General features: G+C 39.7%; 1 protein-coding gene and 1 pseudogene across 3 annotated transcripts in view; one reads left to right on the forward strand and one right to left on the reverse strand.

The window, feature by feature from the left end:
• The window catches only part of PALLD (palladin, cytoskeletal associated protein), a 436,126-nt gene that overhangs the window by 313,581 nt on the left and 95,466 nt on the right, over positions 1-27,079 (reverse strand). The window lies entirely within an intron of this gene.
• On the forward strand, positions 16,181-22,235 carry LOC105524488 (annotated as a pseudogene).

Here is a 27,079-nt window from a genome sequence, read left to right on the forward strand (position 1 = left end):
GGTGCCCAAAGTTGTCTATCAAATGCAAATCTGACTGTGGCAATATATTATACTTTATTACCCTGTGATGTATTTTTTTCACTGAGCACTATAATTTGGACATCTTTTTGGTTGAGTTCCCTGGTTTTTTGCCCAATGAAAAATAATAATAATATTTTTTTTTTTGAGATGGAGTCTCAGTCTGTCACCCAGGCTACAGTGCAGTGGTGCGATCTCGTCTCACTGCAACTTCTGCCTCCCAGGTTCAAGCGATTCTCCTGCCTCAGCCTCCTGAGAAGCTGCGATTACAGGTGCATGCCACCACGCCTGGGTAATTTTTGTATTTTTAGTAGAGACAGGGTTTCACCATTTGGACAGGCTGGTCTCGAACTCCTGACCTCGTGATCTACCTGCCTCAGCCTCCCAAAGTGCTGGGATTACAGGAGTGAGCCACTGCGCCCAGCCCGATAATTTTTTGTTGAAATACCATTAAAGCAAGCACAAAATTAAGTATCATTAATCAAGCCCATCAATTACATTTTTAGCATGGGGCTGTGGTGGTTCGTGGCTTGGAGTCAGCTGAGTTTGCTCTGTTCCAGGTCAGCAGGTTGTGCATTTGCCCACTAGTCTTAAACATTTACATCGTGAGTCAGGAAAATGCATGGACCAATTTGCACAAATTCATCACTACTATTGGAAGAGCTTAAAGTGCAGACTTTACTGACCACTGGCTAGGAGAACTATATTTTTCATTGGTGATAACCACTCTAGTGACAGTTAAATCTGAGGTTTTAGAAAACCTTCAGGAGACTAGGTTTGGGGTGGATCTACACTGATGAATTTTGTCCTTTTAAGGAATTCACCAGCAGTAAGAAGATACAGAAGTGTCAGTCTAACCCTCAAACATTGTGCATGTAAGATAACCTGGAACTCGTCATAAATACAGACTCCCCCATCACTGTCTTCCTCCAGCTGTTAAGGATCCATAGATCTGAGTTGGTTCTACTGAAAGATTTCCCACCACAGTATACGAAACAATTGATCGCCAAACCTCTCTAACTACAGTTATCAGCCCAACCTGAGTCACAATTCTTTCCAGACCAGGCAACCAAAGAGCCCCCTAACTGGCTATCCCCACAACAGCAGTGACATCATCTTCATGTGCAGGTTGCATAGCTCAGTTCCCTGTTTAAAACAGCTAAGTGGCTGCCCATTTCAGTTAGATTAAAAGCAAAAGTCACTTAAGTGCCAACCAAATGACCTGACTGCTGCTTCCTTCTCCAGCTTCTGCCAGCTCCCTTCCACATTCCAGTCCACTGGGTTTCATTCAGCTCCTGATCCTTATCAACCCCTTTCACACTTAGATGGCCTTTGCACCAGTTCCTATCCATCCTCCAAGTCACCAAGTTATCTCGCTTCAGAAACTCTTCCTCCTTAGACTCTGCTTTCCTACTGGTTATCAAAGATGTATGTGTCTTTGTAAAAAGTGGATCTCCTGCTGAAAGGTGGCCTCCGTGAGCATGTTCCTATCCAAGCTCAGTGCCTGATACAGACCTGGCCCATCGTGGAGACTCACAAAAGATGGAGCCATCAGGCCTCAGCATGGCTCGGCATCCACATCCTTCAAAACTACACATCACATGTTAAACAGCCAGATCTGATGGATGTTGAACGTGATAGAAATTATCACTGCCTTCTAGAAGCCTGAAAGTGAATCTAAGAGAGAGGATCCATGTGGAAGAAAAAATGTATGGTACTGGGATTTATATGGACCTAGTTGATGATGCCAGTGAGGAGCTGAGCAGGAGGGAAGCTTGCGAATAAGTAAATACATATTTGATAGCAGTCAGTATTTTTCTTGGAAGGACTCATTCTTGTGGCTGGGCAGCGGTGACAGGTGGCATTTCTGATCCCTGATGTCATCTAAGAGCTTCAGACTGTGATGGAATAAGCACAGCCTCCATGCTATGCACAGCCACCCTACTTGAAAGTGATTTCTGCATTTCCTCCTAATACTTGATTATAACTGACCTTTCAAAGCCCTTTCTTTTTGTACAATGAAAGGGGTTAAATACAGACTAAGATGCGTGTGCAACAAAAATTTTTTAGATGCCTTGATGCATTATTCTGGTGGTTTACCTGTAAGAGTATGGTCCTTACAACCCTAGAAAGTCAGCAGCTGGAGACGATCGTGCCCAAAGCTTCTCTACCCAGATCCTCCCCGAAGTTGAGATTAACTGACACAGAGCAGATTTACATGAGAGAGTTTATGCTACCTCCAGGAACATAGCATGGAGTCTGAATATATAATAAAACCACAGAAATCTATAAGTCTTTATAAATGCCAAATTATATGATTATTACATATAACTACATTGTTATTTCATTCACTTATCTCAGTTATCATCTGAGGCAGATATGAGCTCCTTTCTACAGAAAAGGAAACTGAGGCTTAGAGTATAAGCAACTTGGTTGAGATCATCCAGTCAATAAACCAATCAGAGGTGCTAGGACTGGAAGTTACCTCTCACTTTGTAGTGGCCTGTTATTCCACTTCCCTGTTCTCATTGGTGTTACTTTATTTTCTTTCCTAAGAAAAATATAGAACTCTACTGATTATTTCTTTGCAAAGCAATAGCAGGGACTTTAAAATCCTATTTAAACATCTCTCTTTCTCTCTCCAAAACTCAACTGCTTACAGTATTTATTTCTCAAGGTGGAAGAAAATCAGGTTCTGGGGTAACTGGTGGAGGGAGCTTCATAACTACACTTCCTGATGGTTCATTTTTTTTCCTCTTACAGTTTTCAGTAACAATCATCATACTATTTGTCATTTATTGAGAACATTTGTTATTGATATGCCAGACTTTACATATAGCATTTAAGTCTCATAGTAAGCCTTGTATGGTTGGTTTTCTAAGTCTCCTCATTTTACAGAATTGGACACTGAAGTTCGAAGGAGTTGGGCAATTTACTGAAATGCACACGAAAAGTAAGTGAGGGCCCAGGATTCAGACCCAGGGAGTCTAACTCTGCCTATAGTCTTTACTCTTCATCCCCTCATTATACTCTCTTTAAGTCGAATGATTGCATAAGGTTGCAGATAATCTTCCTACTGCTTGACTGGCCCCTGGTCTTGTTCTGGTGACCCAGGAGCTGCAAAGGCTGTGAATCTGCAAGCATGGAAACCCATCTCCATACCTCATCCCCCACAATGGACTGCTTGCTTATAAGAAATCAGCTTGTCAGGACCAGGCAGGTTCTAGGATTATGGAAGGAAAAGAAGACAATTTTTTTCTTGGTGTCTATATCATTTAGTTTAGGCTTAGCTGCACATAGCACCTACCCTACTCCATTCCACAACTAAAAACAAAACAAAACACCAAAATGAGAAATTTATGGATTAAACTAGGCAGACATTTATTTCTCTATCATATAAAATAAATGCGGAGTTGGGCTATTTGGACCTGTTATGGCAGCCTCATGATTGTCAAACTCTTTCTCTTTTGCTTTTTAGTATGTTGCCTCCTTTCTAAAATGGATGCTTGAATGCCAGCCATGGTGTCCCGGTTCCAGCCAGCAAGAAAGGAGCAGGAAGCAAGTGCGTGCGTCAATTAACTGTCTTTTAAGCTGCTCACAGCACTTATGCTCGCATCTCCATAGTGGCCTGGACCCATAAAACGGACATACCTAGCAGTAAGAGAGTCATGCCTGGTCAAGACTTAGGGGCTGTATTACTTGAGGTATGAGGGGAAAGCTGGCCTTGGGGTAAGCAGCAGCAATCCTGCCGGTCTCCATTCTGGAATCTCTTATGACATCATGGTAGTCATTCCCCAAACTTTAAGGTCTTAGGAATTGCCTGGAAAGCTTGTTAAAAATTCAGATTCCTGGAGCCACTGTTAGAGATTCCTTTTTAGCAGACTTGGGATGGGGCCTGGGAATCCTCATTTTTCTCAAGCACCCTACCTGCTCATTTCATTGATTTTGATGCAAATGGTTAGGGATTTGCCTCCCACTTGAGAAATACCATATGGGATTCCAATCAGAAACCAGGAGTAGAGAGGCCGAGGTATGAGAAAACCTGGTGAACTCAGGTAAGAAAATAAATTCCATCTGTTTCTCCCCTAGCGAAATTATATACATGATCTGGCCTGCTTCTGTAGTATCCCCAGTGGAGCTCCCTGACTGAAAGAAGGGCAACTAAATTCTCCTTTGTCACTAAAGAGGATGAAGTCAACAAAATAGTCTTTTAATTTGATGAACTACTCTACTATAATTTTTTAAGTATTTTTAAAATATAGGATCCCTTCTTTAAAATTTTTCTAATATAGATCTTCTTATCCTTAAGACCCAAAATGAGAAAAGGTTTAAGCGTCTCCAAAGATGCATGCAGCCATTCAAATTCCTTCTGTGTGTGATTCAAAATAAAACAACTTAGAGTTAAAGAGAAGATAGCATGGGGAGTACTCAAAATGAAGGCAGGATAGCTCTGATGACAGATTTTTTGTCACAAAATTAAAGTTGACTCCTTGAAAAAACCCAGTTTAAACTCAAGGCCAAAAGAGGTACGTAAAACATAGGCAAAAAATACCGTAGCAATCATCCAAACCCAAGGATGGTTTAAAAAAGGAAAAAGAAAAAAATGGGAACACTATCATCCCTTCTTTAACAATCACGTCATAAATAAGCTTTCCCAGCTAGCAACAAACTCCTTTCATCTATAACTTAAAGGCAAAGACCTCATAAATTGACTGGGGTATTCTTCCTCTGTGTGACTACAAGGCAGGTTATTTAAAACTGAAGGCTCCTACTGATATGTTTTTCAGAAGGAGTCACTGGTGGGATTCGGAATGGTTGCCATTCATTGCTTTGGTGAGTAACATCTCAAAGATAACGCAGGAGAAATCACAAGCACTCCCCTTGGCTGGGGAGGCAGCAAAGTAGCCTTTCAGATGTCATGTCAAACCCCTCTGAGATGGGTGCTGAGGATCCCTTGGTAGAGCTGGCAAGGTGTGGGGACACATGCTTTTGATTATCTAAAGAGAATGAGTATAAAAACAAAACCTAATCCAAGAAGGAATGTAAATCCTGTCTCTTTGTGCCCTGTTGAAATGTAATGTCAGTACTTAAGAATTCCTTTTGCCACTAAATGGACTCGGGCCAGATACTGACATTTAGAGCCCAAGTTCTGTTATTTTCCTTGTGAAACTGTAAGGAGAAATGTCTTCATGATTACCAGAAGTATGTGTGGATAGATGGTAATGAAGATAAATCGTTTTTCGCTTGCCTGATACCCGAGCCCTTTGTGGTATATGCCACAATGTAGCTTTTACAAAAATCATATTTATTTATATACTGTTTGGGACAGAAAGTGTGTGAAACTGAAGCATGAATGTGATTTCTATTCTTAGTGCCTTTTATATGAATTTTTTAATGTAATACTTTATAAAGTTTTTTTTTTTTTTAACTTAGCATCTTTCCCAGGAGTGAGAGCAAAAGTACTCAAAAAATGCATTGCAAGAAATATGAGCCCTGTATACAGCAGTTTATTCCCTTAGCCTATTTCTTTAGTCATGTAACCCTAATCAATGAACCTCCTAATATCCATGCACTGGGGCTTATTGGCTCCAGCTATCCCTCATATTCAAGGAATCTTGCTGCCATTGTGTTTTAAATACCCACAGCCTATTGGCAATCTTGCTGCTGTTGCTTTTTATTCATGGACTTAGTCTTGGATATTCAAATAACTTATTGAAATGGCACCGTCCCACAGTGATGTGGTTTACCGTGCAGGGCTGGGGAGGAACGCATGCTTTTGGAAAGAAGAGAGGTCTTTGTTATTAGGACTGATTTCATTTCATTGTACTTTTGGCTCCCTTTTCAGCATTAGGTTCTTTTCCTATGATTTTTTAAAAAAATAGTTAATAGAGAAAAATATGCCCAAGTTAGTGGATGGTCTAGGGACCCAACTCCATCTGGCAGTTTACATGAGCAATGAGAGTCCACTATGTGAAAGCAAAGGCAAAATGATGCCATCTAATAAACACTTGTAAAAGTATGTATGATACTTATAAAGTATTTTTTTTTTACCAGTGTCCTATTTGTTTATTGCTGCTTTATGGTTTTTCAAATCGGAGAGAGCTATTTCAAACATGTATGATACACATAAGAGCAATTTCCAGATACAAAGAAATCTTTGGCAAAAAAACATTGACCAGGTCAGCCAGTGTGGCTGCTCTCTCCCTCTCTTGAGCTGGGAGCTGTTGTTCTGGGCACAAGGGTCTCCCTCGCGCAGCACGGTCACTGACATAAGCCTTCCTTTAATTTATTACTATTATTATTTTAAAAATATGAGTAACAGAGTCCACAGTGTCTTTTTAAAAAAATAATACAATCCAGGACTTTTTAGAAAAAATGATTAAGACCAGTAGAGTGCTCACATGATAGAGAAAAAAGACAAGAGGCAGGAATCCAGCCAAGAGGAAAACACACTTTTCATTTTCTTCCTGAGACTGGAGATTCTCTGCTAAAGTGAAGGCGCCATCCACAAAGTTACATCTGATGGACATTACTTATGACATGACTTAAGCAGAGAAAGAACAGTCGAAACCAAATTCTCCAGCCTTTAAATGAATTCCCAGCTACAAACCAGAAGAATAACACTATTAGGTCTGGAGGGCAGCAGGATATGGAGCTCTGCAACTCAGATTTCTTTTCACAATGTTGGCATGACTTTGTAGGATCTATGTATTATTTATGTGGCACCGCTACCATGTTTTAAAATAATCTTTGGACATACGCCCATGAATTAGTTTAATCGAATTCTCCCATTTTTATCCATAATGGGTTCTAGTCTTTGCAGCCAGCAAGACTTGGGGCACACTCTATGTCTCCTGGAAGTCTTAGGGTAATCCCAGAGGTTCATTATTTCTAATTACTTCATATCTAAATGTGTAGTCCTGAGCTCATTGCACAAACCAGCCAAAGGAGGTAGGATTCCTCTCTCCACTACTTTCCCTTCAAGTATAAATATGTATGTTTCACAACTGAACCCTTATAGCCAAAACCAAAATCTGCATCCATTTCTGGCATTGTTATCTGGAATACAAGACGCAACACAATTAATTGCAGAAAGTGTTGACACGTTTCCAAAAGATGAGGAGAAGATGATATGGACAGGTAAAGATTGAGGCTGAGGATGGTCTGTAGGTGAGGGGAATTCTGAAAAGAATTACGGTACATGCTGTTTGATGCAGTATGGCTGTCAGAAATACATACACCTCAGTCAAGATGTTTATTTTAGTGGTATTTTGGTGTCTCTATTCATGTTGAGCATGAAACTGGGGTGAACAATTCATTTGGGTTTGTCTTGGACTTTCTTGGTTTCAGCACTGAATGTCCTGCATCCCAGTAAACCCCTCAGTCCAAGGCAAACCAGGATGGTTGGTCACCCTACAAGGCACCTAGACATAGGCATCTGAGATATCTAAATGTGTGTAATACATTTCAAAGGGTGGCATTAGAAACTCAGTTTTTCTGTCATGCCACCTCCCCGAATATTTTCATTTTTCTCCACTAGTTACCGAAGGAAGTTGATAGGGGAAAAGGTATTCAGGAAGCAGAAACTTCAGCCCTATGCTGGAAAGGTGGATTCTTGATGATGAAAGCCTAGTAGTTCCGAATCCAGTGAGGGCATAGTCCAGAAAGCTTTTTGAATTCCAGGGTTTCAGAAACATGGATCCTCCAATATAAGCATTCATTTTGCTCCACACTCCCTTCTAAGGAGCATTCTGCACTGCCCTGTTTGGCTCCAAGGCCCTGGGAGAAGATTTTCAGGAAGTTTAGCTCTAAGCGCAGCATGAGCCCCTCAACTGTATCCCTAAAGAGTTTCTAGTAAAACAGGAAAAAAAAACCTTATAGATATTTTTGGTGACACATCTCTGTTTCCCTTGGATGGGTCACTGTGTTGAGACAGACTTTGAGGCAGTTGCAAGGCAGTCTGGTTTAATTCACCTTACGTTTGGGGGCAAATGTCCCAGATTTTCAACCTAAAGAACAATGCAGAGCTGCACCTTAGATAAAATTGCCCCAGAATCCAGCCAAAGAAAACTTTCAGCATTGTTCAGCTCCTGGACAGATTGGAGCAAGGGAGTTGGGGCTCAACTTGACATAAGCCTTTATGGTTCTTGGAGTGATCATCCATGAATCAGAAAACTGTGGAGACATCTCTGGGATCAGAATTATCACTATGGGAGAAATTCTGGGTTGGGGATGGAACTACATGGGGATGTGATATATCAGTTCCCTGTTTCAAGGGAGTTGAAGAGATGAATTGGAAATAAGATAAACTTTCTTTTTTCTTTTTTTTCTTTTTTTTGTAAACCTAGAGTTCAGGGACACTGAATTTCTTACAACTAGGCATTTTAGGAAGCTAGGAAGAGGTCTGTGGTGGACATTTTTATTTTTATTTTTGAGGCAGGGTCTCACTCTGTCACCCAGGCTGGAGTGCAAGATCCCGGCTCACTGCAGCCTCAACCTTCCGGGCTCAAGTGATCCTCCCACCTCCGCTTCCCAAGTAGCTGGGACTATAGGCATGTACCACCACACATGGCTAATTTTTGTACTTTTTGTAGAGACAGGATTTTGCCATGTTGCCCAGGCTGGTCTCGAACTCCTGAGCTCAAGTAATCCATCCACCTCAGCCTCCCAAAATGCTGGGATTACAGGCGTGAGCCATGGCGCCTGGCCTGGTGGACATCTTTACACTGATGAATCTGACTCATTAATGGAGCTTTCATCCTCTGAGCTCTTTTAGCAGGACAGAGAATCAAGTAGGCTTTAAAACTTCAGGTGAGGAACATGTACTACCAGAAAGAAGAAAACTCTATGAGGAGGATCAGCCCAGGTCCCAGGTAGTTGTGCATTAAAATGGTACTGGAAAGGCACAACTGCAAACAGACAAATGCCAGAAGTGAAATGTAGCCTGCAGAATTTGTCGTTACTACTTGGTCATAGAAGAAGTCTTCAAGGACCTCAGTTTTGCTTATAGATTAATCTGATAGTCTTCAGATACATATGTAAAATTGAAGAGTTGATACGATCTGTAGGTTGAGGTGTTTTTGTTTTGCTGTTTTCTCATACACTAACAAGAAGAAGAGAGGAAGGTGCTACCTTTGTGTTTGTGCTTTAGGATTTCTGGCGGCTGGCCCCCTGGCAGGATGTGATGGAACACAGCTCACAGGATCAGAGACAATCGATTCAGGTCAGCAGAGAGTGATTTATAGAAAGGAGTTTCTAAAGGAGCTTAGACTTCACTGCGAACTGGTGGGATGGCCTGAATTTTCATTGTTGGTGGAGCGCATTAGAGGGAAGAAAGAGAAAGGAGCAGTTGTGGCAGCTATCAGGAAACCTGAGCAAATGGCGGAGGATGGGGCAGGCTCTTGGAGTAGACCCAAGAGCCAGAAAGTAACTCAGTTTGCTGATAAAAGTTCCAGATCAGCAAGGTCCTGGTCCCCAATGACCAAGGGCCCAGTCAGAGCCTCCTGGTATGTAATCATGGACAGCTTCCAGGATCTGCTTCCAGGATTCATCACACTAGTCAACTGTTCCAGCCAGGAGTAAACTCTAGATATTAGCAGGTGGGAGACAGATTTGATAATACACCTGTGACTGTACAAGATTTGGGAAGGTGGAGCCACACACAGCTTTTATTCGTTGTGGCAGACAGGCCACCTTGTACCCATGGAGAAAAGAACTTCATGACTGTATGATCTTCCTCTGTCTACAGATAGGGAATCTAACAGAATAGAAGTGACCAGGCTGCTGGCTGCCATTCCTGAAGCCAACTCTAAAGATGCATGGAGGTGAGAGGGAAGATGTTGAAGCCAGAGTTACTATAAAAACTAAGAGAAATGCTTGGAGAGCCAGAAGGTGGTTGGATCATGATGTTTGTGTAAAAGTGCTGGCCCCGAATGGAAGCTGACCTCTAGAGGAGGGCCGGGGTTGGGAGCATGAGTTATCTCTGCCCCTTTGGTCTTGTGCCAGACTGCCACTGAATGGCTGTTAAAGAGCACCCGGTGATGCAGAAACTTCTGTTCCATGAGAGACTGATAAGGAAATGCTCAGAGTGTCTGGCCAGCTGCGTGCATTGCCTTCCCCAGCATCCCTCCACACACAACCTTTGATGAAGTCCCCAGGGGCAGAGTCACCTGTTTGGGGGATGGGGCAATGCCCTACATGAAGTAATTGAGCCCAGAGAGTAGCACCTGAGCATCTTAGCCTTGAAATGGCCTTCTAGGAAGGGGACAGAGGGAGGCCCAGGCTTCTATCCCTCACTCCAGAGATCCTTAATCAACCAAGGAAATGAATCAGGAGCTCTGAGGGAAAAACACTGAGACTGCCAAGGAGAATAAAGAGAAAGACGCCTGGTGGAAAACTATCTGAGATGCAACATAGTTGATGGGCCAGGAAGATTAAAATAAGCATATCAAATATTATCAAAGAGTTGAGGGAAGATAGTGAGACATGAAACAGCAATAGGAAGTTACAAAGAACCAATTGGAGATACTAAGTAGAAAAATATATGCGTTGGAACAAATATAAATGGATCGAATGACAGATTGGACATAGACAAAAAATGAATTCGCAAGTAGGAAAATTGGGATGCAGAACTAGCTCTAAAGGAATCTGGAGGGGATATAAGGAAAGGGGATTTGTAAAAGAAAACTAAGCACTGTGGAGGACAACATCTGCATTGATATAGAAGCAATCCCAAAAGAAAAGAAGAGAATACACAGGATGACATTTTTGAAGAAATAGTAACAGAGAATTTCCCAGAATTAAGGAATCATGCAGAAACCTCAGATTCAGAAGGTTCTGAGCTGTATGAGATGCGTCTTAGGTCCCACATTGCATCCACACAGGAGCCCACCTTTTACTCCAGCCATCACAACTCCCTGCAAGGACATCTTGACAGCGCACATCCACTAAGCTGCCCTCAGCACCTCTTGTGTTCTGCCCCTAGGCCTCTCTGATACCCCCTCATGAAGGCATCCAGAACCCCACTCAGCGAACAAGCATGCACAGCCGGAGTGCTGGTGACATCCCACAGAGCAGCCCTTGTCCAATGTGGGGTCAGTGACTGAGGGACCAATGCCCTTTTCTTTCATCTGTTGGTTGGACAATTCTGAAGGACAATGTACAGGTGTCCTGGAGGGGTCGCAGCAGGAACAGGCCTAGTCATCCACCTGAAGAACCTCTCTTTTTTTTTTGATAACAGCTTTCACTCCTGTTTTCTTATCTCCCCCTCCTCCATTCCTGTCTCCTGGGATCACTGCTTGACGAGTGGAACTGCTAAACCAACATCAGCAACTCTCTAAGGTCACACTTCTTGTTATAGGAACAAACAAACCCCTATTGACGTAAGCCACTGTAAATTGGGTTGCCTATTATTCACAGGTAAACATAATTCTGGCTAATATGTATCTTGACCCGAGCCACAGTATCTGAATGAAGGAAGTTTGAGTCCTGCTGCTGAAATTCAGGACAAGTCCAGATCCCCCAATTTTATGGAGAGGTAATGCTCTTAAGGCCTTGGAGAGAATTCTACTCAGCTCAGCAGGATACAGGAAGGAAGTGGGGCGGGGGGGTGTTGAAACATGAACTGGAAGAAACTTTGGGTGCCTCAGGGGGATGTCCCCTTCTTTGTGGAAAACTGCAATGATTCCAGTGAGACAAAACTTGGTAAGGCAAAAAGATAGTTATAGCTTTCCCCCTTCCTCATCTTCTATGATCCCATGCCTGTTTCACTGATCAGAATCGTAGTACAAAAAGAAAAATGAAAGATACTAAAAAATGCCAGAGTGATTCATAGAAGCTGGGGTATAGAAAAATCCAAGCAAATGAAAAACCAAAACAGCAGCAGCAGCAGCAACAGAAACAACAGCGATAATAACAAATAGCTCTGGATATCAGAGACGGATTAAGAGAAAAGACAGTTTGTGGGTAGGAAGAAGAAAAATATCTAATGAGGCTTTCTAAAGAGGTTTTGATGCATGTTACATGATGTAGTAATTCCTCTTCTAGCTGCTTCAAGAAACTTCAATAAGCACTTACATTATGTACTGCAAGAATTTTGGATATGGATTAATGTTTCTTTGGGAAGTAATGTCATACTGATGTAGGTCATGAAGTCTCAGTCTCATGAAGACCAACACTATAATATGTCCTGAAAATTATATCATTTAAAAGGAGACTAAAATCGTCTTGAGATGCAAATGGCGGGGTTGGGGGGTGCATTGGATGAGCTCATTGGCAGGGCTTGCCATGGGCAGGCTTCAGATTTATGCCTCTGAGAAATGACAGACCACTTTAGTTATAAAGCGTGGAGTTACTCAAGGAATGGGCTCCTATTTGCTCCAGCATCTCAATTTCTGCACCACATATTTATAGGTTATCAGTGCTGCTCCCAGTGGGACCCTGCTCTACAGCCACAGTGATTGTTTAACTAAACAGGTGGACCAACCAAGGTATCTTCTTTGGAATTGTAAAAACGGGACCCACTGAACAAGAGCCAGCTCTTTAAGTGGTGGCATCTATAAAATGCAAACTTGTGAGCAGCTGGTAGCCATATTTCCAGCCTTTTGGACGGCAGGAACACAGTAAGATTGGCAGCAAAGACAGGGAGGCAGGCGGCAGGCGGCAGAATCCTAACTGTGTGGAGTGCCTTGTTACCATTTGTTTCTGAGGCCTGGTTTCTGAACCTTGTCCTTCAGTTCTCTGACTGTAATACTCTTTTATTTTTGCTTATGCTAGCTCAAGTGGATTTTCTTTCCTTGCAGCCATTTTTTCCCCCAGAAAACACTCACAAATAATTAGCATCATGGAGGAACAGAATAACAGCCTCCCAAATACTTGGCTATCAAATTACCTTAGCTCTGCTGGTCTCCAACAAATTAATTCAACTTTCTCTTTCCTCAATTGTTAAATGGAGATCAGGTTTGTTGTAATAATCAAAAGTGCCAATAACACAGGTAAAGCACTCAGAACAGTGTCTGGCTCTCAATAAATATTATAAGTATTATGAATATATAACTATCAAAGCCTGGAATACAAGGGTCTGCTGTAGTTGATTATTCAATTCTTACAGAAAAAAAGCTCACACCGAGTGCCAGGTTCGACAAAATTACAAGAGTCCGAATAGCAATCAACCAGGTACACCTCCGGTTACTGCGTGTTTTGCACTTCCCAGTTCCCTCTGCCATTGTTTATTTTTAATAAACTACATTAAAAGTGTGGTGGGAATGAAAGAGGAGACAGGCAGATGCTCCAAAGAATATGAGGGAGGGTATCTGCTTTCGTTATCATCCTAAATTTATTTCTGCAGATATGACTTGTCATCTGCACTGCCTCTTCTTCCTTTCACTTCCTCTCGTGTGCTGTTCCTATTGTACCTTTTCTCAACTTCCTTGCAAGCACCTACATATAATGTTCCCCTCTCAACTCCTATCCCCATCTCCCAGCCCTGGTGCCTTTCATCTTTTAAGTTCTTAGCATAGGTTAGTGAAACACATACAAAATATGATTTGACGTTTCTCCCTCATCTTAAAGAAAAATGGCTGGCCTATCTTGCATCTTGTTACAACTTCAAGTTTGGAACTGAATGTTATGAGCAAGAGAAAATCTCAGCTTGTGCCTCAAGGTGGCTCCTCTGATTTCACGAAGGCCTGGGGGCCATGTGGGTTTTGCTGGCCCTCAGTGTATGCGTCGGTGTTCCCACCCCAGGCTCTGAAGAGGATGGCAGTAAGGATTCAAAAGGAGCACTGGACTGCTGGGGTGTTCAGCCACCAAGCTCTTGTCTTTTTCGAGAACACGTAGTTTATATGAGAAAACTGACTCTGAGGAAGCTTGATTTTTTTTTTTTTTTTTTTTTGAGACTGAGTCTGGCTCTGTCCCCCAGGCTGGAGTGCAGTGGCGCGATCTCGGCTCACTGCAAGCTCCGCCTCCCGGGTTCACGCCATTCTCCTGCCTCAGCCTCCCGAGTAGCTGGGACTACAGGTGCCTGCCACCACACCCGGCTAATTTTTTGTATTTTTAGTAGAGACAGGGTTTCACCCTGTTAGCCAGGATGGTCTCGATCTCCTGACCTTGTAATCCACCCGCCTCGGACCCCCAAAGTGCTGGGATTACAGGCGTGAGCCACCGTGCCCGGCCAGGAAGCTTGATTTTGAGTGAAGGGCACTCCTTCAACTCCAGCGGACGCAGGGCAATAGGGTGTAGCTGAGCTGTCGTCCTGGGTGGTCAGGGTCTGAAAGCAGCAGCCACCACTGGCACTAAAATAAATTACAGGCACAAAGAGGAAAATACAAACAACAACAACAACAAAATGTCCAAAAATCACACATAAGGATGCTCAACTTCCCTGATAATCAAAGAAACACAAATTAAAACAGCCGTAAGTTTCTGTTTTTGCCTCCCATACTAGTAAAGATTAAAACAACTTCTAATTCACTTTATAGGCAAGGACACAGAGAAAGAGGACTACTTATAGGAATAGAAGTTAATACAAGCTTTACAGAAGGTACTTTAGCAATGATTGTAGGAATTTAAAATATAGCTGCCCTTTAATGAAAAAAAGAGATTTCTAGAAACTTGTCCTTAAAAAAATTAGGCAAACTCTAAAAAAACAAACAAACAAACAAAAAACCCAAAAAACCCAATGTATAAAAACCTATATTGACATTGGCACAGCCCAAGTCGGCACACCAAAATACTAACAGTGAATTCTTCTGGTGGCAAGAATTCCTTCAATACACAATATCTTTTACACTACTTAAAAATTTTTGTGAGGAGAAAACCATTTTATGTCTATTTATTTTGGAGGGGTACTGGTAGAGGTGATAGCACAGGTGGTAGCAGCTACAGAGACTGGGTAGAACAAACATGCCAGCTGCTGGTCCCCAGATGCACCAAGCCCAGTGTGTTCAGACAGCTCTGCAGAGCCCACGTTCAGTCCAGGCTCCCTTGCCCAGTCTGTGAGTCATTCCCTGGATCCTGCTGACCAGCACCGATCACAGTCCTCATATTTCCTTGCTTCAACGTGGGCCTGTCTTCTAATGTCTTATGCGCTGGTCCCAAACAGCCAGCTGTATGCCAATCACTGGTGGGAGCATTTTTTTCATGCTTAATTCTTTGAGATTTTTAGACCACTCATTGGAGACTAGGTTAGATACTCAGTAGCTGGACATGAACTTAACAGCAGTTTTTGGAGGCTTTTGACTTTATTTAGAATCACCTAGAAAACTTTTCACAAATACAGAAGTTCTATCCCTAGAGATTCTATCTAGTTGGTCCAGGGTGGGGTCTAGGCATGGGTATTTTTTTTTTTTAATGCCCCACATGAATTTAATGGGCAGCCAGGCTTGAGAACCACTGCTCCAAAGGCTAAAAACATAGGATACAAGTCAGAGCACCGGGAGATTGATTAATTGGTTAGAATGACTTGAAGTGACCACCAGAAACATTACATTTAGAGCTCAGTTAATTACCCCCTTGATCATGCTCTGAACTGGAAGGGCAGTTTGTATTTGATATTCCAAAGAAGGCATCAGAGTACAAAGACTTTGACAAACAAAAAAGCAAACTCACTTTGTGGTGTTTTTCCTTTCTCCAGTTAACCAGAGTGGTAGCTGGAAGATCAAATATCCTTCGACCAATGTAATACTATATCTTAACTTGCAGAAACAATAGAGCTTTACAGAAAACTGTATCAGTTGAGAACTTTGTTTCTTACCCTCTATTTAACACACTGAATAGGACTGAGTCTGCCAGGCATTCTCTCAGAAGCTCATTAGGCCTGTGTCGGAATTTTGGATGAGTCACCACCGATGGCATTGTTAGGTAGCAAGCATTTCCCCAGTGGGATCCTTTCCAGTCACTGACAGCAGGAATTCTCAGAGACATGCACTTTATGTAACTTTCTTGCTATTAAATCCCATGCACTATTAATATTCATATTACAACATAACAAACTTAAGCTCTATAGACATATGCTCTTTGTGTCTTCCAAATTCTCTGTATGCCTTAATCAAGAGTTGTTAGTCTGGTAATGTAACTATGCTCTATTCGTTATGTCTAGAGATGTTCAAATTCAGGCACTGTTATATCATTTTTGCAGATTGTTTGGCTGATTGTTAAACTAGCCATGTTACGTGTTCCACGTATAAGATTTTACGAGATTTTTCTGGGTGTTGTGTGTTTCATAGATAAATTGAGACATTTCCTTTGGTTGGCTACATTTCTTGCTTAAAGTAGAACTGAGAAACATAAAGATAATGGATATATGGTTTACTCTTGGTCCCTATAGCTGTCCTTGATCCAGAGGAAAATTTGGCTTGTGATGAATCTCAAGTGTCTTTTTGTCCTTCTTGGTTTGTGTGACACTACTGATGTTACTGTCTAACCCCTCAGCTTCTACAGAATTTGTCAGGCTTGTTTATTTTCTTTCCTTTCTTGTTTCTCACTACAGCTCTCATGAATTACTTTCCTAAGGCAGAGTTTTCAGAGTTATTTTCAATTACTACATGAGAAGAAGTCTAATAATGCGCAGTAGTTTTTTCCAGATTATGTTTCACGATTAATACCATGAGATATTTCTGGATATAAAAGGGATTTATACTCAAGTATGTTTGGGAAATGCTGCAGACTCTATCTTTCTACTTAGAGATTTATGAAGCACATTCATGTATATCCATTCACTGAGATGCCTGCAATTTTTTAAAAAGAACTATTTAATTTTTGTTTCATCCGAAGTTTTCCAAACCACTTTTACTATGGAACCTTTTTGCATCTTGTGAGGATGGCAAATGTGGAAAGAATACACAAGTTCAACTTTTACTAGCTGTGTAACATTGGGCATGTTACTTAATTTTTTTGAACCTTACTTGCCTCATTTGTAATGAAGAGAATAACACCTATCCCTACCACCTTGCAAAAATGCATTGTAATGTGAGGGCTACTACAAAAATAACAAGAAATATCCCAAACAAAACGTAATGAACACATTTAAGCAGCTGTGCCGAACACAGAACAAGCTGTACTTTTCAAAATTTTGAAAAATAGGTCTTTCCTGAAGTTATTGATGAGTAGTAATAAAATGTCATTGATAAAATTATACATTCATAATTAACTGGACACATTTTCATCTGTATAACATTTGATCACTCTTCTGCAAATCTACTAAGAAGCACATCAACAGCCTTAAAGTACTTTGTCATATCAAGTTTACAATATAAAGATTTTTAGATGAACAAAAAAACTGCTGTATGTTTTCTCAGAAAAATAAATCCTGAGACACTTTTAATTGTAACTTAGGTCAAGAATATTTAACTGGTCTATTAAAATGTTGATAAACCTGGAAGTTTTGATGGCATTGGGTTGCTTATGCTCTTTAAAAGATTCTCCATTGTCAGTCCATAAATTAGAGATGAATGTGTATTCGATAGAAACAATTTCTATTTAGAGTGGTTAATCCATGACTGGGGTATCACTGCGTAGTTTTAATACATTCAGGGCCAGGTATGATGGCTCACATTATAATCCCAGCACTTTGGGAGGCCAAGGTTGGAGGATCGCTTGAGCTCGGGAGTTCAAGACCAGACTGGGCAACAAATCAAGACCTTGTCTCTGCATTTTTTTTTTTAATTAGCTGGACATGGTGGTGCATGCCTGTAGTCCCACCTACTCAGGAGGCTGAGGTGGGAGGACTGCTTGAGCCTGGGAGGTCGAGGCTGCCGTGAGCCATGATCATGCCACTGCACTCCAGCCTGAGTGACAGAGTGAGACCTTGTCTCTTTCTCTCTATATATATATTCAAGTTGGTATGTTTCTTCCCAAAGCTGTCCTCCAGAAGCCCTGTTTTTCTGCAGTTCTGTGGATACTAATAGTCTCTTGCTTTTAAGGTAATTTATATTTTAATTTTCCTAATACCATCCGAAATGGGTAAAACAGAGTCTGGAAATGAGTACAACAAAGACAAGCTCAGGATACTCTGAGCAACACAGCTAGAGTTAAGTCCGCTGAATACGGGCAAATCCCATTGTACCTTCATACCTGGCAATATTTCTCCATGGGTTCCCTTCCCTCTTGACTTCATCTAATTAATGGAACTTCGCTCAAAGTTCACATACAGAGTCTTTTGTATTCCCTGTTTCTCTGGGTTCCCTAGACCTGAACACATTTCTCTTTTGCCAGTTGCCACACTGGGTGATATTTGTTGATTTACTTGTTAACCACTCTCCCCGGACTCTAAGGTCCTGGAGTTCAGAGTCTATGTCTTAACCAGTGTTTGTTTCTAGTGTTTAACCCTTAGTAGACATTCAACAAATGGTGGAATGGCTGGGTGAATAAGTGGCCTCCAAAGTGCCTGGCAAGTACATAACCCTCTTTTGACAGATATCTGTCCATTCCAAAATCTCACCCTGAAGAGTTTTTGATGCTTAGTTGCCATGCTTTGGACCTTGTGACCCTGCACTCTTGCCCTGACTGGCCAGACCAACTGTCTGACTCAAACATTAATATCTACAGACTCACCAGGAGTCACAAGAGTGCTCTATGCTGGAGGGTGGTTGCCCGGCGCTATTATCCCCTCCTGTCTTGGTTAGATTGAGTGGTTAGAAAGTAGAGAGGCTCTGGAAGTTGGCCCTTAGAAGACAGAAGTTATGCCAAGGAAAACCAAGTAGAGGGAAGGTAGATAAGAGGTAGGAGGAAATAATGAAGAGATAGAAAAGTAGAGATGAGTAGTCATGAGCTCATTAATACGCTCATGCTTTTGGATCTCTGTGCTTTTGGATCTCAAAAAGCTACTCTTGGCCCCTGGAGGCCCTGAACTATTCTTTTCCAGCAAGGAATGAATTCCCATTTCTCCAAATCAAGTTGTGCAATTGCTGACACTTTGCTTTCTTTGATATCTCCTGTGTTCTTGCATTCAAATTCTATTATTTAAGCTAACCTGGGCATGTTAGATTATCAGACAATGTATTTTTATTCTTTTTTTTTTAATTTAATACAGATCAGAAAGCAGAGGGTTGGATCTATTCAAAGAGAGGAATGGGAGTTTGATTTGGCTTTGTGCATGTGAATTTTCTCTAGAGTAAACCCAAAGTTCCAAGGCAGGTTTGTCCATGTGGTCCTGAATCAGGATTGTGTGGTGGTGATAGTGGTAGTGGTAGAGGGTGGTTCTTTCTAACAGGCTATTCATGGCATTCTACACATTGAAGTTTATGAATCATTGCTTTCTGATGACATACAAATTGAGCTAATGCCTTAGAGGTCTTCTGGACTGAAGATGACCAAAATGACCAATTATGAATCTTATTCACCTGGGGGCCATTTGTGTACAAGCTGTTCTGCTCTACAACAAGGCATTCAGTCTCCTGGGATGGGAGAGATGCCTCTTTCCCTCTATGTGTAATCTGTTGTGCCTATAGATACATATTTACTGGATTAACAAATTTCTCAAAAAGCTAGGAATTTTGGACCTATGTTATAACTAGCTAAGATTATTTTTTTTTAAAAAAGAAGAGCCTAAGGCAAATCCAAACTTGCAGAAGAAAAAACACGGAGACACAAGGAAATAGCAATAAATCATTGATTTCTTAATATCCTTGCATCATATTATGTTAAAGACAGCTCACTGGCAAGCCTGGACGTTCCCCTCTCTCCCCAGGCAAAGTTGACGTTGCACCATAGATATCACAGCCATCTTTAGGAGTCACCTTTTTCTTTTTAAGGAAGACACTCTGGCAAGGATTCTAGAGTACTCCCATCATTCTCTCCTGAGATGACTAGAAGTCTTTTAGTCTCTTTTGTCCTGTTGGTAACTGCTTGCAGGCTAGACTTTCTTTGCATCCTCTCTTTAATCATGATGCTGCCCCCCAATATAAAACTATTCTGATTTTTGAACAAAATATACTGAAATGGTTCTGATTACTCAGTCATCATTATATTTAATTATGTTAAGGCATTATTTAAGAAATCCTGAGAAACTCTGCGTTCATGTTTTTCCTAAAGTTCTGGTCACAGATTGCAATTAAAATAGAGGAATAAAAAACAAGACCTCAACTAAAAGCTAAAAATGGTATATATGATTTGCAAGCAGGGGTTCTCAAATATTTTCATTTATTTATTGTTTTAAAAAGATGAGTTTAAAGAGGGAAGGTAATTTCAGCTTGAGAAGTCATAGAAATTGATTTGAGCAGCAGCTATAATTTTTTATTATGAAAGTAAAACATTTTGCTTAAAAGGGGGAGAGGAATAGAGTAAAAATATACAAGTTTTTGTAAGTAGGAGTCCTCTGTCCTTTTAGTCTAATCCCCCAAAATAGCCACTAGGAATGGTACAACATGTAACTGTTGAAAAATTTGTATAAATATAATATATAAACTAAATTGTGGCCAAACTATTAATACACAAACACAGTTTATATATGTATACACCCACACAGTTTAGTGTGTATGTATATATGTGTGTATACACGTGTATATGTGTGTGTATAATACACACACACATTTGAAAAAGTCTAAAACAGTGCATGTGTATATATACATGTGTATACATGCATGTGTGTGTATATCATATACATGCATATATATACACACATGTACTGTTTTAAACTACTTTTTCAAATTGAAATACAACTTGGATATATTTCATGGTGACATACATAGAAAGATTTACCTTCTTCTTTTTATTTAAAAAATTTCTGTAGACACAGGGTCTGGCTATATTGCCCAGGCAGGAGTGCAATGGCTATTCACCCATGCAGTCACAGTGTACTACAACCTTGAACTCATGGCCTCAAGTGATCCTCCTGCCTCAGCCTCTGGAGTAGCTAAGACTACAGGTGTGTGTCACCATGGCTGGCTAACTTGCTCTTTTTAATAACTGCATAGCATATTATATTGTAGATATCCATTATTACTTGCACTATTCCTCTACTTATGGCATTTCCGTTTTTTCGTCTGTTACAAACAATGCTTCATGGAATATTTTTGTACAAAATGTTTTGTCTGTCTGTGACAGTCTATCTGTAACAGTGAATTAGTAGAAATGTAAGTGTTGGATCCAAGGATGTTTAATTCTAAATTTTGGTAGATGCTGCCAACTTGTCCTTCAAATAGATGATTAGAATTTTGACTTTCACCATAAGGGTGTACTGAGGAGTATTTATAGTAAGCCAATTTATTGTCAGCCTCAAATCTTCTCACTTGTATGGTCTTCCTCCAAGGCCCTGCACAAGCCGTTAAAATGTGTAGACATTTCTAATGTTATGTAAAATTAGCAAAAGTAAGACATTTCAACCACAATTGGTTATGACTACCATCTCTTAACTCTGAATTCTTCATGGTTACACCCCTTACTTGCCACATGGATTTGGAGTGGCTAGCTATTTTGTGGATCAGGCTTGGAGAAGTTGAGGTGGGATATGTTATTTTAACAGAATTTTATAAAGACCTTTCAGAAAGTTTCAATATAATAAGGAATTACAGACCCTTGATGTCGACATATAGGAAGAATTTTTTTGTCATCTTTAAAATTATTTATTAAAGAAATAAGATTCAGATTGAAAGTCAGTGAAATACGAAACCAAGTGGTGGGATCTATGGAATTATTTTGATATACAAAAGTGAATTGTGTTTTGCCGTTGCTGTATGCTGGTGTTGGAAGACCCTCCCTGCTTTGGAGTTACCACCAGTGTGAATCAAGAAAGCCAAACTTCAGGCCCTGGTCCAGATGGGGGCGAGGGTACAGCTTGCAAAACAAATGTGGAACCTAGAGAGTTACAGCAGATGACAGAAAGCTTCAGAGTTCTCTAACAAAACTGGCTGTGAATAATATAGCTGGTATTAAAGAGGTGAAGATGGGACAGTTTTTCATTTCAGCAATCCCAAAGTCTAACCTCTTTCTGCCCCAACATCTTTGCAATTACCTCTCTCTCCTCCTCTCTCTAGTCCTTCTCTCTCTGCTAACACCTTTGCAGTTCCCAGTTACGCAGAAGCCAAACCAATCACAGAAATGCTTCCTGGAATATTAAGTCAGCTTGGTGCTGACAGCTTAACAAGCTCAGGAAGTTAGCCAAACAGTTCCCATGGCAAGTCTTGAATAGAAAAGCACCAAACCCAGAAGACAATGAGGAGGAGGAGGATGTTTCAGATCTTGTAGAATATTTTGATGAGGCATCGAAGAATGAAGCAAACTAAAATTTTTTCTGGTGTTTGGAGGCTGTCATGGACTGTATTTAACAAATAAGCCAGTGGTTCCCAAGTGTTGCAGATACAGGGAGTATCACCTATTGCTATTCAATAATATAAATGTTATTTATCTTTTTTAAAAAGATGTACCTTGTTAAAAAAATTCATCATCTTGAAAAGCAGTAATTTATTAAAAGGACACAAATTTTTTCTTATAGGAGTAGTACATAGGCTCCTGGATTATTTGATAATCATGTTTATAAAGAAGAGCAAATCATATAAATACATCAAAAATGATGAAGTTCTTATTGATTTGACAGAAATACTGGCATGGACAATAACGTAAAGCTCATAACACACCACTGTGACAATGATATCAACTATAAAGAAGTGCTATCAATTGAAATGGTCTTAACATTGATTGGTTACTATGTAACCATACTTGAAATTCCCTGAAATATCACAGATCATATGTGAAATAAACATTTTAGAGTTTTTTTCAAATTTATCAGCTATCCTAAAAATTATAAATTTCCAATACGTTGTGAAACTGAAGAAACTTTTTTAAATATCAAAAATAAAAATTTTTTTCGGCCAACCCTGCTGGATGAAAAATGACTTATATTCTCTCTACACAATATATTATAAAATTATTGTATGAAATGATACTTGGAAAGTATGTATCAAAACTATAGGGAAAAGTTAGTAGAGAGGTATGCCAGGAAGTACATCAATAAATATTGTGTTATTATTCTAGATTTTGTAATGTTTGTGATATTTGTTGTATTTTAAAAATTTACAATTTATTAGAATCATTCTCATTCTAAATAAAAATTCAAAAGCATGCTTAATATTGTATTCTTTTTCTTAAAGAAGTCTCCAAAAACTGTATGAGTTTCAGGCACAAATGTGGATCCATCCCTGAATTTATGAGAGTGCCTGTTTCCCCACATTCTTGCTAATTCTAGGTAGTATTAAAATTTTGTATACTTGCCAATCTGATAAATAATATATGGTATATTTTTATGGTTTTCATTTATATTTAATTATAAATTAAGCTGAGCATTATCTTACATAGAAATCCCTTTCATTATCTTTGCCAGAGTTGTCTTTAAAAAAATTCATCTGTGACAATTCTGACTGTAACACAATTATCTCTCTGTCAATCATGCTTCAAATCCTTTTCTCAATTATTTGTTGATTCTTTGACTTTGCTTATGGTGTAATTTTTTTCTCCCATTAAAAAATATTCAATTTGTATTAGATTTACCGTTGATGACAACATGTTGAAAAGAGTAAAAGTGCTATATTGAATATATTGGGCTTTAAGTATGGATTGACTCAATTAAATACCTTTAAGGTTAAATGAGATAAGCACAGTTTAAAGAAACATAAAAACCTAGATATTTTGTCTTACTTTCTCCAAGTCAGAGAGATGGCAAATTGTAATTTTTTTTTTTAAACAAGGTCAAGTTAGTCTATACTTGGAACTGGTGAGGAAATCTATAGGACCAAATCTATAAGACTTGTATTTCCATTGTCAAGGGGTGACCCTGAAGTACCAACCTAAGCTACCTATGCTGCTGCCCTCCAGGGGAAGTGCCGCTGTTTATTCTCTCTGGGATGAAATGTCCAAAAGCCATTTCTCCAGGCTCTTAACTCATTCTACATTTTGATGAGTGAACCATGCCAACCTCATACAGAAGACAAGTGTTCCCTACATAGAAACACATTTGGTTCTTTCAATAGTCACCCCAGGACAACAGACCTGCTCGCCTGCCTGGCAAGCTGCTTCTGTCCTTCCAGGCCCACTTTAAATGCTGCTTCAATAAAATGTTTCTGGATTCCCAAGAAATAATTACACCCTCACTGAAGTTTCCATAGCAGTAGGTTTATAGTATCTTTATAGCACTTAAGATATTTATAATATAATGTATATTCTGCATATTTCTCCTCTATTAGACAATGGACTTCTTACAGGTAGGAGTGTGTCTCATTCATCTTGAAATCCATAGAATAGGTACTCAAGACATTTTCATTTTGGTAGAATGTACAGAAAGTCTATAAACATGATTTAAATGGAATATAAATAGTATACTTAAGCTACCAAGAAATCTAATTAGTATCAGCAGTACCTTTATAACAACACAAGCATGGTATGGGTTGCTTTGGTGATAACTGAAAGTTGGCTATTCTGTTTTTTTTTGTTTTGTTTTGCTTTTCAACTTTTATTTCAGGTTCACAGGGTACATTACATGTGCAGCTTGGTTACAAGGGTAGTAAATTGCATGTTGCTGGGGTTTAGTGTACACAAATAATTTTGGCACTCAAGTAGTGAGCACAGTACCTGATAGGTAGTTTTTCTACCCTCACTCTGGTATTCTGTTGAGTAGACAAAAACAATACAGTGTAGGCCAGATTTTTATTTTTAGGTTTCTTAGATCCTGCACTCTCATAACTGAATTCATATCCATATTCACTTTAAAGAGCCAAGGACATTGTTATAGCAATTTGTAGACCCTGTCTTGCTTCACTATAAATGGGTTAACACATCTACTCCTACGACCACGCTTTAAATGAAAACTGCTAACATCTATAGAAAGGGATGGTTTTGGCACTAAAATGCCAATATACTTACTTTAATAAATGCTCATCTGTATAATTATACATAATAAGTGTTTTGGACAAAGACTTCAAAGTCTTTTAAGCATTTATCATAAATGATGTGAACTAGCACAGGAAAGAAGACCCCGGGCCCCACCATAGCACAGGCTGAGGCATCATCCCATGTTTATTACATAGTACAGATCTCAGTACATCACTATGCTTTGGAAAAGTGTCTAATTTATTCTTCCACACTTGCCAAAATATAGCTGCATTGGGAAACTTAAAATAGCCCAGTATTTAATTGGTTCTAGGCATGCACATAAACAGGTATTGTTAAAGAAACCAAGTTACTGATTCAATAAAAGACAGCAGATAACCGCAGGCGCCACCACAATTTATCCTCGTGGAGGTCAAGGACAGCAAACATTTATTTGGGGTCTTTAATGACATCTAGTCAATTTCTCTAATCCATAGTCTTTTGGATTAGTCATTTATCATTCCTTTGGGAAAACAAATCCCAAAATGACTGGTTCAAATGCATTTGACCTTTAGCTACAAAACAGATAATTCATTTACATGAAATAGTTTACTCTCTAAGAAGATTCTGTTAATTGAGACTCTTTTTTGAAAGTCATAACCTTAGCAAAGTTTCCGTAGCAACTCTGACAATTCCACATAGAATTAGTTATGTTAATCCTGTTCTTCATCTATTATCGTCTTTACCATCCTACGGGTGTGAAATATCTACTGAATTTTTTACAGGTTCAAACACTACAAGGATATCACTGACACAACCTGTAAGGCATTACTGGCAGACTTCAGGAGCCTAATAACTGTCAGTTATTGAATGTCTAGTTGACACCATCTGTATATAATATCTTCGAGATGACTTACTGAATGCTCATTTGTAATATATCCCAATTCAGCACTAGAGAGGTTAGATCATTTGATCTAATATCACATGAACCAGAATTCAAGTCCTCTTTGGTCTGACTACAAATGATGCTCTTTCACTATACCGGTTTCATTAAGCTCTATACAAGGTTCTGCAAAGACATTCATTCTCTGTGTTACAAACATTTGATTTGTTAAGTGTTAGTAGGATATTACTTCCCTTAACACATCTGTTTTTTTTAAGGCTACTTCATGAACATCATCCTGTTTGCTCTGTCTAGGAACAAACTGTCAGGAATGATGGTATCACCTTGGGACGAAGGTAAAACTTATTCTAAGCTTTCACATGCCTTGCTTGTAGCCACATCTATTTCTTTATTCAGCCTTTGACTAATAACTGATCATCAAATTCCACCTTAGTCAAAGTCCTTTTCACTCCTACTTGCACTATCCTTAACCATCTCCTTACCTTCCCTCTCTATTTCATTTTTATTTTTTCCTCTTTTAAAAAGTTTGTCCATTTATTTAAAAATAAATAAACAACTCCTTTATACACAACCTCTACTTCTTATTTGTTCTTTCAAGAATTTTCCTAATTGTGACTGACAAATTTAAGAGTAAATAATGCTACACCTAAAATGAGCAGGCCATTAACATCCAAGGCTGTGAAACTACCCAGGCGGTCCTCTTTCTACACGCCTCCAGTAAACTCATCTGACTAAACGTCTTTCCACAGCACAGCACTTTGGAAAAACAATAACACACAATCACTTTGTGTCTTTAAAAATTTTTAATCATTATAATTGCAATGGTATTTTTTTCTATTTTTTCATTTTAAACACAGATGTACATAGAGCACCCAACACAACCAAGTTGTTGGGACTGACATGGGAGTTTTGGTGGGCCTGCTTTGTAACACTAAGGGTTCCAGATTGGTTCTAAACACCTGGCGGTCAAGTACACTGTAATTCACTACTTTTTAAAATTGGGGACTTCCTGTGTTTGTTGGAGTGGAGATGTATATTTGCATTTTGATTATCTGTGGATGACCAATTTGACTGGAATCCTCTTGCTTTTTGGCGTCTTCCTCCAGTTTCTGGGCTAGATGATAACTTGCCAAGAGAGGTGGCTGGGAAAGGCTGAGGTTGCGTGTGGAACACAGCATGTACTTTTGGTCTGAATTTCAAAGCTGAACTTTTGATTGGACCCGTCTTCCTTTTTTTTTTTTTTTTGCCTGGTGACTGGTAATCTCTTTACTAAACAAAGTACTTTTCTTGGCTGACCAGATATATGCTGAGTAGAAAAGGTAGAGCTGAGAGGTCTCTCTTCCTCTCTAATTAGAACAGATCCAG

Source organism: Colobus angolensis, unplaced genomic scaffold, assembly GCF_000951035.1.
Source record: "Colobus angolensis palliatus isolate OR3802 unplaced genomic scaffold, Cang.pa_1.0 Scaffold5, whole genome shotgun sequence".
NCBI lineage: Eukaryota > Metazoa > Chordata > Mammalia > Primates > Cercopithecidae > Colobus > Colobus angolensis.